The sequence below is a fragment of the Bos grunniens genome, chromosome X (assembly GCF_055505025.1).
Source record: "Bos grunniens cultivar Pamir isolate PY7600 chromosome X, Bosgru_T2T1.0, whole genome shotgun sequence".
Classification (NCBI taxonomy): domain Eukaryota; kingdom Metazoa; phylum Chordata; class Mammalia; order Artiodactyla; family Bovidae; genus Bos; species Bos grunniens.
This window is the reverse complement of record NC_141194.1, coordinates 105,009,319-105,019,240: the sequence shown is the minus strand read 5'-3', so window position 1 is coordinate 105,019,240 and position 9,922 is coordinate 105,009,319. Positions and strand designations below refer to the sequence as shown.

General features: G+C 45.2%; 1 pseudogene; it reads right to left on the bottom strand.

The window, feature by feature from the left end:
- Positions 1–329: 329 nt before the first annotated feature.
- LOC147340991 (bublin coiled-coil protein pseudogene) lies at positions 330–670 on the bottom strand (annotated as a pseudogene).
- Positions 671–9,922: the final 9,252 nt, after the last annotated feature.

The following is a 9,922-nucleotide window of genomic DNA, read 5'->3' as shown; positions in this document are numbered from 1 at the left end:
ATTGTGTAAAATTTCTAATAGGTAAATTTACCAATCCTTTGTACAGCAGCTTGCAGACAACATTTTATGAAATAGCCATTTAATTGGCAACATGGTGCAGGAATACTAATTCTGGAGAATGTTAAGATAACTCTCAATCCGTCTAATGAACCTAGGCAGAGGGGGAAGCATCCAGGACTTGGGCAGGCAGGCATGTTGGGTGGGTCACAGGCCCACACCTGACCCTAGGTAGGGATGCCTGGAGGTGGGGGTGATGCCAGGCCTGCCAAAGGAAGTACCAGAAGGATGGCCCAGGCAGGCAGGTACCCCAGGACATCTGGAGGCCAGTCCTAAGCCAGGTGGCAAGGACTCAGGCTAGAGCCTGGCTCAGGCAGGCAGGGTTGGGGCCTGGCCCCGGCACCCTTGGAGGGCTCCACTAGGGGCTGCCAATCACTTGGGGCCTCCTTGAGTGGCTGCTGGAACTCAACATGTGTATACCAGTTAGATTCAAGCACTCCTGGAGGCGGCCAGGGAGGTGGTCATTCCTCTCCTCCAGCTGGTCCAGGCAGGTGTTGACCTGGTCCAACATGGGGTTGATGGCTGCCTGTACTGCTTCTCGGGTGAAGCCGTCATCCTTGCCTTCTGTATGGACAACCACAGGCATGCCCTGTTCCACATGGTCTCCAGACATGGCAGGCTCATGCACCAGCAAGGCTCATGCAGCCTTAGAGCAAGGAAGCGTGTTAGGTGTGCGGATGGCTGAGGCAGGGAGGGTGAAGGGCGGTCATTAAAACTTTGCACTCATTGAAATCGTTCTCCCGGGGAAAAGAAAGCAAGACTGTCACAGCCTGTCCTGATTGAAGATGTGCCCACTGGGTGGTGGATTCCGGTCTCTCCCTGATTATTCATAAAGATCTTACAGGCTGTGGCTCTCAGCAAACTCACCTCTTCCCACCCCGGTCTAGGGGTCCCCCAAAGCTGCAACGTGTCACCTTCTGCCCAAGGGGTTCATCAGGATAAGGAGGTTGAAGAAGGTCCTCTGTACTGTCATCACAGCTGGAATTTACTTCTTTATCTCAGTATTATGACCTACTCGTGTTAAAGAATGACTTTCCCATTAAGATGTGAGCTACCCAACTTATCTATGCAAGTCCAAGTCAGCAGCCAGGAGAGAAATAGGCTGAGATTTGGGGGAGGGGGGTTGATCCTTCTTCTTATCTGTACTTCAAATACAGGATTGGTAGATATTAATTAAATAATTAAAATAATTTGACACATTTTGTGTTTTGTAGAAAAACAAGGGATTTGGTACCTGGGGAAGACTTGAGAGGAATGTGCATAATTTTTCCATTTATTGAGGGCTTTTTATAGGTCAGGCTGTATGTGTCTCCCTCATAACTATTGCTGTGGGGATAAATATGATGCTGAAAGGGCATCTATGTGAAACACTGGATATCCTGACACTCAGCAGTAGGGTCTCACTGCACAGGCACATGCATGTAGCAGTCCACATAACTCCTGGACCATGTGTGCACTTTTAGAATTCTGTTATTTTGGTGGACATCAAGAATCTCTTAAATCAGTAAGACTCAGTGTTCCCCTACCCTCCCCACCACCACACACACACTAGGAGCAGGTGGTCCCTGCCTCCTTCTACCCTCCTTTTTCTTTAAATGTGGTGCCAACTTGGAGATGAATGACTGGGTAACAGGAAACATATAGGAAAAAAGTATGAGTAGGGGCCTGTCCATTCTGGGTTCCTTTTATGCTTTTTGTTCTGGTTCTTTTCCCCACCCCAGGTATGCCAAGACTAGAAAGGCATGGAGTACCTTTCTGCCAAGATTTTGGGAGTGAATGGTGGTCATCTCATAACTTTCAGGATGTTTCTCCAGGCACTGAGGGATTATGGTGAGGCCTGCAGCAAGGCTGGACTCAGACTGGAGAGGCTATGAGTATCGTGGAAGGCCCTAGGGCACAAGTCCCCTCCAGACACAAGCAAACGTAGGCTAGTCTGTGCCTTATTTCCTGTGCTGGTGTCCTCTCAGCCTCCCTCCTCCCTCTCCATTCTTTTCTTTTTTTTCTGTCTCTATATCCCTCCAGTGATCTATCTATCCATCTATCTGTATCCCAGGGACACAGGCTACAATTGTGTCCTGGTCTCTAGACACAGTGTCACAGACATGAAGGTCCAGTTTCTGCTATGTGTGGTCTGAGTTTCTCTGCTGATTCAGACAAGTGATCTGGGTCAACTTTGGGCAGCCATTACTCTTCCAGATGTTAGGTCTACTCTTGGTGACTGACTCAAGTCCCAGAAAGCAAACCACCACAATTTCTATACCCTTGCCCAGCCCTATGTTTGTGGCTGCATGGAGCCCATCAAATGAGGGGAAGAAGGAGGGTGGCAACTCTGACACTAACCATCCACACTAGGCTGAACTTCACAGGTTAAGGGCACAGTCCTCAGCCAGAATGCCATCAGTTCAGAAACCAGGCACATGTCTGGCTTTACCAGGGACACTCTCATACTGACCAACTGATAGATGGGCCAAGGTCTTGATCAGGCAATCTACAGAGGATATTAACAGAGGTGCAGTGAATATTCAATATCAGTTTCATTCAAATGTTATTCAGTCTGCCCTCAAATATTATTCAAACACATTCAAACCAGAGAAATTAAGACACAGCTTTCCCCAATAAGATGTACAATGATGTCTGGGAAATCTAACATTCAGAATGCAGGAAAACAGGTACTTTCATTCCATTCGTGGGTGGATTAAGTTTGGGAGACATCTTTTGTAGGAGGTTTGCAAATATTATATAAAGTTGAGAATGTGAATGATTTTGTGTGTGTGTGTGTGTGTGCATGTTCATGCACATGCTGATGGAGACTAGTTCAATGGGGACACTCAAGGCCTGGGCAGAGTGAGGAGCATCCAGGATTTGGGCAAGTAGGCAAGTTGCGTGGGTCACAGGCCCACACCTGACCCCAGGAGGGGATGCCAGGCGGTGGGGGCATGCAAAGCATGCAAAAGGGAAGTAGCAGAAGGATGGCCTAGGCAGGCAGATCCCCCGGGACATTTGGAGGCCAGTCCTAAGCCAGGTGGTGAGGGTCAGGCTAGAGCCTGGCTCATCCAGGCAGGTGGGGTAGAGGCCTGGCTCACAGGCCCTTGGAAGGCTTCACTAGGGGCTCCCAATTGCATGGGGGCTTCCCTGAACAGCTGTTGGATCTCAAGATGCATCTGCCAGTTGGATTCAAGCACTCTTGGAGGCGGCTAGGGAGGTGGTCATTCCTCTCCTTCAGGTGGTCCAGACAGGCACTGACCTGGTCCAACATACAATTGATGGCTGTGTACACTGCCTATACGACAATGCTGTCGACCTGGCCTTCGGCATAAACATACACAGCCCAGCTCCTCGTTGCAGCAGACAAGGCAGGCTCCTGTATATGTAAGGCTCATGGGATGTTGGAGTGAGGCTGTTACGGGTGCTCTGTCTCGCTTTTTCTGCTGACCCTCTGTTTTGATTTGTTCTGCACAGTTCAGTTCAGTTCAGTTCAGTTGCTCAGTCGTGTCCGACTCTTTGTGACCCCATGAATTGCAGCACGCCAGGCCTCCCTGTCAATCACCAACTCCTGGAGTTCACACAAACTCATGTCCATTGAGTTGGTGATGCCATCCAGCCATCTCATCCTCTGTCGTCCCCTTCTCCTCCTGCCTCCAATCCCTCCCAGCAAAAGAGTCCTTTCCAATGAGTCAGCTCTTCGCATGAGGTGGCCAAAGTATTGGAGTTTCAGCTTTAGCATCAGTCCTTCCAAAGAACACCCAGGGCTGATCTCCTTTAGAATGGACTGGTTGGATCTCCTTGCAGTCCAAGGGGCTCTCAAGAGTCTTCTCCAACACCACAGTTCAAAAGCATCAATTCTCCAGCGCTCAGCCTTCTTCAAAGTCCAACTCTCACATCCATACATGACCAATGGAAAAACCATAGCCTTGACTAGATGGACCTTTGTCGGCAAAGTAATGTCTCTGCTTTTCAATATGCTATCTAGGGTGGTCATAACTTTTCTTCCAAGGAGTAAGTGTCTTTTAATTTCATGGCTGCAGTCACCATCTGCAGTGATTTGGGAGCCCCAAAAAATAAAGTCTGACACTGTTACCACTGTTTCTCCATCTATTTCCCATGAAGTGATGGGACCAGATGCCATGATCTTCGTTTTCTGAACATTGAGCTTTAAGCCAACTTTTCCACTCTCCTCTTACACTTTCATCAAGAGTCTTTTAAGTTCCTCTTCACTTCCTGCCATAAGGGTGGTATCATCTGCATATCTGAGGTTATTGATATTTCTCCCAGCAATCTTGATTCCAGCTTGTGCTTCTTCCAGCCTAGTGTTTCTCCTGATGTAATCTGCATATAAGTTAAATAAGCAGGGTGACAATATACAGCCTTGACGTACTCCTTTTATTTGGAACCAGTCTGTTGTTCCATGTGGAGGTTAGTTCCCTATTTATGGAGGCTGAGAAACTCTACAATCTCCTGCCTACAAGGTATAAAGCCAGGAAAACCAGTGGTATAATTCAGTTCCAGTCTGAAGGCCTGTGAACCAGGGGTCTGGTGGTGTGAATCCTTATTGAAGAGAAGGAGAAAATGAAGAGAAATGTTTTATCTCAAGCAGAGAGATAGGGAAAAAATTCAAGAATTATTCCTTTCTCTGCCTTTTGTTCCATTTGGGCCCTCAACAGATTGGATGATGCTTACCCACAATGGCCTTCTATTTTACTAAGTCACTGATCCAAATGCTCATCTCATCCAGAAACAACCTCACAGATACACCCAGAGATAATGTTTAATTTGGACACTCCATGACCAGTCAAGTTGGCACATAAAATTCGACGTCACACTGGATAGGGCAACATGATAGACTGCTGCATAACACTGTGCACACCACGAAGCCTCAAATACCCTCCTAAATGATCTTTCCCATGGGAAGTACAGTGCTAGCATTAGATCACCTTTCCTAGAAGCACTATGCACTATTACCATGCAGTCCAGGTAAGGGACCCAGTGGCTATGTGGTCCACACACCATGTAGAGTATAGATGAGTTAAACACTCAACGTAGTCAAGCCTAGGGGAGATACACCTTCTTGTTTGTACAACTCAAAAATTTAGAGCAGGTGCAGAAATCTCTCAGAAAGAGGCCTCCTGGAAAGAAGTGAGCATCCAGTCTCAATTTGGATAACTGTGAAGCTTAATGACACTTGCAGCAGAGATATGAAATCCTCATATCTTTCTTCCTATAGTCATAGGAGAAATAACTCTTGTGGCTGGGGTGGGAACATGCGTTCAGGAAAAGAGTTAGGGAAGTGATTTATGCCTGAGCCTTTTAGGAAGGACAAGATTTTCACAGATAGAAAAGCAGGAAAGGATATGAAATTCCAAAAAGGGTGGTACCAATCTTAGCAAGCTTCTAAGAGTTAGTCTATTGTCAGTGTTCCCTGGTCTTCCCCAAATGTCTGCAACCTGAACTGACTTGCAAAATATCCAAGTGCAAATCTTGTGTCCCTCACACCATGCCCAGCCCAGTACTATCTGTCCCCAAGGCTCAGAAATAAGTCCTATGCATCTCTGCTCTGATATATCTCCATGTCCATATGTAATATGAAGAACTCACATTTTGCCTGGAAGGAGTAAAACTTGGAAGGCTTCTTGGAGGGGAATGTAACTGATCTAGGCCTGGAGAAACTGAATGTGCACACTTTCCAAAGTCTAAGATGACGAGAAACAAAGCAAAAGGTATGTGCAAAGGCCTAATAAGTAGAGCTAGCCATTGAGGGATGGACACAGATATAGAAAGATATGATATATACAAGCAGAGATTTCATTATGTCAGCTACTTCTGCTGCTGCTGCTGCTTCTGCTAAGTCGCTTCAGTCATGTCTGACTCTGTGAGACCCCATAGACAGGCAGCCCACCAGGCTTCCCTGTCCCTTGGATTCTCTAGGCAAGAGCACTGGAGTGGATTGCCATTTCCTTCTCCAAGGCATGAAAGTGAAAAGTGAAAGGGAAGTCACTCAGTTGTGTCTGACTCTTTGAGATCCCATGGACTGAACCTACCAGGCTCCTCCACCCTTGGGATTTTCCAGGCAAGAGTACTGGAGTGGGGTGCCATTGCCTTCTACATTATGTGAGATGGGCCTTGGGAAATGGACAATTTCCCACCAGTAGACATACCTGAGAGGAATGGCCAATCTCCCCATCAATCATCGCAGGCCCACCAATGATGATTTTGGGAGGCAGCAGCGTGAAAAGTTGTGGAAGCAGCCCCAGCATGTGCCTAAGCTCCTGACTGTCTGGATTGTCCTGTGGGGCTTCCATGGACCATTTTCCTCTGCTGGATTTAACATGGCAGCTCTTTTTCTGGAGATCTCAAAAGTGTAAGTTTTAGTAAATCTATTTGTGTTTGGCTGTCCGCGGTGTGATTTGAAGAGTCAGGTATATGGTGTGTCCTGATGGACACTTAGACGGACGTGTCTGCGGGCTCCTGGGTGGATGGCAGAGAAGATCTCTAAGGCACTTTCGGGTTTGGTGTTGGGCATTATTGTAATGGCATGATGAAACTTGAAGATTTTCTTTGTTTAAATGTGGGTCTCAGTGCCTCCTTCCCAATTATGGTCTTAATGCTTTGTAGTGTTTGCAGCTTAAGGTGAGGGAAGGGTGGGTGCATTTGGCTGGGAGAGTGGGGGTGCCGGACAGTCTGATTGGTGACTGGTGGCCACCATGGAGCTGATTCTGCCTTACATTGTAGGGCATTTGGGGTGGATATATCATTGCCAGGGATTGGTTCAAATGTTGATCTTGGCCATTTTTGTGACCTTTCTTAACCATTGAGGGTATTTCTGTTATTTTCCATGTGAAACAAGAAAGTAAGGCTCTGAGAGGCGTGTGTAGTGTTTTGACAGCTGACGGCCCTTGGTTGCCTTGGTGTTTTGTGGATAAGGGAAAGGGGAAGTTTGCCCCAGTAACTCATGTTATAAGCTTCGAAGTTACCTAATTTTCCGGCAACTGTGTTAGGCTGTCCATCTGTAAGCAAATCTCCTTGTAGATCTGTATAATCACTGTTTCCTCCAGGACCTGTGATGGAAAAATCTAGTACTGGCCAGCCTATGGGCCTGTGATGAGAAGAGAGTGGACCCAGAATTAGCTGTCCAGACCTGCCAGATGAGTAAGTGCAACCTTATGTCATGTGAGGCTACAAATGCTGGGAGGAGGGTACCATTAATCCCATCAGCTGTAACATTATTTAACATGGTGTGGAAATGTCATCCCTAAGATAGGAACTTCCAACAATGTCAGGATCACTCCTTGAGTGCTTCTCAGACACTATGTTTATAATTGATGTCTTTAAGTAGTCAGTGGCATCTTTTTCCAGTTCACTGTGCCATTCTTACAGATATTGAATTTATTAGAAAGCCTGATCTTGCCATTTTCACATCAGAGTTCTGATCTGTCTTTTTATCCTTTTGGAAAACACTTGTTATATGAGGCAGAAGCAGGCTGAACTGGATGGAATTATGAAAAACAAACTTCAGGAATCCAGAGACTGTGGGAGTGCTGTTTTTTTTTTTTTTTTCAGGTAGGGGAACATGGATTTGAATGTAATTTAAAGCCAGGTCTATTTAGGAAAGGGGAGAAAGATGAGGCCTGTATACCAAGTGGGTGGCAGAGAATAATAGTCTGCCAGTCTATCCCCTCTATAAGTGGGTGGGCATTTACTTTGCAGGGATTCTGGGGGTCTAGGCTAACAATTCAAATAATATGCAGGTCAATACTTCATTAAATATTTACCCTTCCACAGTTTGTCTGGCTTTTTTTTTTTTTTTTTTGCCTTGCAGATGTTGCTGAGACAATACATCATGTTTCATTAAAAATAAATTTTAGTATCTGAGTCTGACTCTTTCTTACTGTCATCTTTGAGCCTCAATTCCCAGGTTTTCAAAATGGGAATCACACCTTGCTCTCAGGGATATCTCTTGTATGGTTTTTGTAAAGTGCTCAGCACACAGCAGGTACTGAAGGAATTAGTACACCATTTCCAGAATCCGTATATGGGAACAGAACATTGTGGCTTCATTTAGCTCGTCTACCTACTGTCCAGATACCATTTCAACCAAATGTTTGTTTCCTTTCACAGGGACAGCAAATTTCCTCAGATATTACTGGGCTTCTCTTTGGAAACCAGCCTCTTTAATCCTGCTGTGATGCCAAGAAGTAGCCCAGCAACTCACACCTTGCATTGTTTTGAGCCACTTTCTTTTCTGGCCATCTCTGATACTTTATGCCAAAGCTGATGTGGCTCAGCACCAAGTTCAGGCACCAAGAGGGTGCTTGTTTTTTTTTTTTTCTAATTTTATTTTTAAACTTTACATAATTGTATTAGTTTTGCCAAATATCAAAATGAATCCACCACAGGTATACATGTGTTCCCCATCCCGAACCCTCCTCCCTCCTCCCTCCCCATACCATCCCTCTGGGCCGTCCCAGTGCACCAGCCCCAAGCATCCAGCATCGTGCATCGAACCTGGACTGGCAACTCGTTTCCTACATGATATTTTACATGTTTCATTGCCATTCTCCCAAATCTTCCCACCCTCTCCCTCTCCCACAGAGTCCATAAGACTGTTCTATACATCAGTGTCTCTTTTGCTGTCTCGTACACCGGGTTATTGTTACCATCTTTCTAAATTCCATATATATGCGTTAGTATACTGTATTTATGTTTTTCCTTCTGGCTTACTTCACTCTGTATAATAGGCTCCAGTTTCATCCACCTCATTAGAACTGATTCAAATGTATTCTTTTTAATGGCTGAGTAATACTCCATTGTGTATATGTACCACAGCTTTCTTATCCATTCATCTGCTGATGGACATCTAGGTTGCTTCCATGTCTTGGCTATTATAAACAGTGCTGCGATGAACATTGGCGTACACATGTCTCTTTCCCTTCTGGTTTCCTCAGTGTGTATGCCCAGCAGTGGGGTTGCTGGATCATAAGGCAGTTCTATTTCCAGTTTTTTAAGGAATCTCCACACTGTTCTCCATAGTGGCTGTACTAGTTTGCATTCCCACCAACAGTGCGAGAGGGTTCCCTTTTCTCCACACCCTCTCCAGCATTTATTATTTGTAGACTTTTGGATCGCAGCCATTCTGACTGGCGTGAAATGGTACCTCATAGTGGTTTTGATTTGCATTTCTCTGATAATGAGTGATGTTGAGCATCTTTTCATGTGTTTGTTAGCCATCTGTATGTCTTCTTTGGAGAAATGTCTATTTAGTTCTTTGGCCCATTTTTTGATTGGGTCGTTTATTTTTCTGGAGTTGAGCTGTAGGAGTTGCTTGTATATTTTTGAGATTAGTTGTTTGTCAGATGCTTCATTTGCTATTATTTTCTCCCATTCTGAAGGCTGTCTTTAAACCTTGCTAATAGTTTCCTTTGATGTGCAGAAGCTTTTAAGGTTAATTAGGTCCCATTTGTTTATTTTTGCTTTTATTTCCAATATTCTGGGAGGTGGGTCATAGAGGATCCTGCTGTGATGTATGTCGGAGAGTGTTTTGCCTATGTTCTCCTCTAGGAGTTTTATAGTTTCTGGTCTTACGTTTAGATCTTTAATCCATTTTGAGTTTATTTTTGTGTATGGTGTTAGAAAGTGGTCCAGTTTCATTCTTTTACAAGTGGTTGACCAGATTTCCCAGCACCACTTGTTAAAGAGATTGTCTTTAATCCATTGTATATTCTTGCCTCCTTTGTCAAAGATAAGGTGTCCATATGTGCGTGGATTTATCTCTGGGCTTTCTATTTTATTCCATTGATCAATATTTCTGTCTTTGTGCCAGTACCATACTGTCTTGATAACTGTGGCTTTGTAGTAGAGCCTGAAGTCAGGT